Source organism: Terrapene carolina, unplaced genomic scaffold, assembly GCF_002925995.2.
Source record: "Terrapene carolina triunguis isolate 2854851 unplaced genomic scaffold, T_m_triunguis-2.0 Scaffold26140, whole genome shotgun sequence".
Taxonomy (NCBI): domain Eukaryota; kingdom Metazoa; phylum Chordata; order Testudines; family Emydidae; genus Terrapene; species Terrapene triunguis.
In genome coordinates, this window is record NW_020690491.1 from 2,523 (window position 1) to 5,266 (window position 2,744).

General features: G+C 59.1%; 1 long non-coding RNA gene across 1 annotated transcript; it reads right to left on the reverse strand.

Annotated features, from left to right (window-relative positions):
- Nucleotides 1-372: 372 nt before the first annotated feature.
- On the reverse strand, nt 373-1,733 carry LOC113408885. The gene is made up of 3 exons (XR_003370388.1): nt 1,676-1,733; nt 860-964; nt 373-411 (listed from the first exon to the last, which is right to left on the reverse strand). It is a non-coding gene; the product is annotated as an uncharacterized LOC113408885 (long non-coding RNA).
- Nucleotides 1,734-2,744: the final 1,011 nt, after the last annotated feature.

Sequence of the window (2,744 nt, forward strand, 5' to 3'; positions counted from 1 at the left end):
TCCCAGCACCAAAGGTCTTCGACCTCATGGATGTTCAGGTCTGGGAAAGAGAGAGACACATACACATTGGTCATTCTGGTTGCAGGGCTTGTGTCCTTCCAATCCCATTGGTGGCTGCACAGTGGGCAGAGCCCAATAGAACTGCGGGGGTGGTGGAGAACACAGAAAGAGAGAGAGAGAGACGTATCCGCCAGCCGGGGTCACTCGGAGAGAAATTGGCTGGGGTCCCAGTCTCACTCGTCTAGCGGGTGCCAGTTCCCAGCCGGGTTCCTTACCCCTCTGGCGCAGCAGGAGCTGGTAGAGCCGGTAAACCCCCTCCCTGGCCTGCCGGCTGATGTCCTCCTCTGGGTCACCGACGCACAGAGCCAGCTGTGCCACGTGGTGACCCATCCTGGGGAATTCGGCTGAGTTCTAATGGAAGGGAGAGGGAGAGGGGACTCCATCAGCATTTTCCTGTCAGCTCCCAGTCCCCCCCGGGCCAGGACTCTCCTTCCCCTCAGCCCCTCTGCAGGAGATGCTAGAGGATAGGAGCTAGAGCTGGATCCTTAATTCTCTCTGCCCGCAAGGGAGCCCGGAGAACAGGGATGTGGGCAGGGCCCTCCATGAGGATTTGCTTCCCCAGCTGCTCCAGGATGACAGGAAGGCAAGAACCTGGAGCATGCTCCCCTTAAAAGCGAGAATCGCCACTTAACCAGGACAAGAAGAACTTGACTCAAGCCAGGCTCATTCTCTGCTCTGACTCTGCCTCCCCAAGAGGACCACTCCTAGCCCACAGCCCCTGCAGCAGCAGATCCTCCAGCCCGTTGGAGCCAGCCCCCCTACGCCTGGAGTCAGGAAGCTGGGCTCAGAGGCCACTTACGTCAAAGTCAGGGAGGGAGATGACGGACGTGAGCAGGGCCGCGCTGCTCCTGATGGCCCTGGCTCTCTCTTGTGGCACCCTGGACACGGTCCAGTAGTTAATGTGCTGTGGGGAAAGGAGGCAGCTCAGGATTGATGGGGGGGTGCATGTGTAGTGCTAATGGCCCCCCCCCATCCCAAGGGGGCTGAGACATTGCATGCGGTGGGGGTGGAATATCTGATTCATTGACTGCAGAGCTTTAGAAGGGGACTCTTGCCCCCAGGACGATGCTTGTATCCTGCAGGTCACAACTTGTCATTGTCTCTCTAGATTGGGACAATGCTCGGTGTCAGGGCTGGTCCCATCCTCCCTGAACTGCTGATTCCTGAACAGCTCCCCAGGAAGGAGACAGACCCTCCCCCCTCCCTGGCTCTCAAGTCCTTGGCTGGGTGAAGGGACTGAGTGTGAGCACAATCCCCCCAGGAATCTCGGGGCCCGTCAGAGACAAGGGCTGATTCTCTGGGGCCCTTCTGTTTCTCTAGGAACGAGGCTGTGGCTCTTCTCTGAGGACCATCTTCTGGATCTCCCAGGAGGGGTTCAGACTCTCACCCCCCAAGCCAGCCGGGGGCCCCATGGTTAGTGCTCAACACAACCAGGCAGGGCTCTGGCTTGAAGTCCCAGCTCCTTCCTCTGTCCTTCAAGGAGGAAAGGCCTGACCCTGCATTGCACTGACTGCCCTGACCAAGGATGGCCACTGGGGGCCCAGCTAGGAGGACAGACTGGAAAATGGATCTAAGAGTTAAGGTAAAATTGCCCCCACCCCCTCATCAGGCTCACCTCCAAGATGTAGTGGAGCTTGTCAGTGTCTGGGGTCTTTGCCAGCAGGTTCCCCAGCATGGCATCCAGAAGGCCTGGTATGACCCTATGCAGATCCTGCAAAGCAAGGGAGAGCCATGGGTCAGAGTTAGGGAAACTGGGGCTACACCTGCCACAGGATGGGAAGAGGGGTCTCTGGGAAGCACTGGTGAGACCCCCAAACACATATCCTGGCCTCTCTCATTCACATCCCACTGCAGGCAATTAGCAAGGATTGGGGCAGGATAACAGCTGGCTGATCTACCTGGACTTGATTGGTATCCGTCTGCGTGCCCAGGGTGAAGACTGCGTGCAGGGTGGCTTGGAGGAGGTGGGTCTCCAGCTCCGGCTCCAGGGCAGGTGTCATGGTGCTGGCAAGAGAGAGGAGCCGGTATTAGACTGTGCTGTGCGGGGGTGGGACTGGCACCAACACGGACGTGAAACTGCAGGGAAATAGGCAGAGGCTGGCGAGAATGGAAACTGAGGCACTGAGCCAGGGAATGATAAGGCCAAGGTTTCCCAGACCAACAGTGGCAGGGCAGGAATGGCGCCTGTTCCCTGGACCCTGCTGCCCCTCCTGTATCTGATCCTGGGAGTCAGCCTCTCCCCAAAGCCATTGCAATGTGACTGGAGTGAAAAGAACAGAGCAGCCAGGAGAGGGAGTGACCCTTCCTGCCACCTCTGCCAGAGGAGCCCCCCTGGCTTGGGAGGTGACCTGGGAGTGGGAGGGGCAGTGACTCCCAGCCACGGGCGTGAGCAGCACCGGGGTTAGGGGAACCGGGCGGGAGGGTCTCGGTACCTGAGGTTGGCCACAGCAATGAGGGAGTTGGCCAGGATGGCGCCGGGTGGAGAGTGAGGAGGAAGCTCCTCAATGAGCTCCTGTGAGACGCAAAGGAGACAAAGGAGCGTGTGAGATTCAGGCCTCACTGACACTCCCCAAGGAGGAGATTACACAGCCAGCAGGATCCCCCCAGCTGCCTCCCGCTCCTCCGATTCCTGCCCACTAGTTCTCCCGTCTCCTCTCCCCAATCTTCAGCCCCAGCAATCCCTG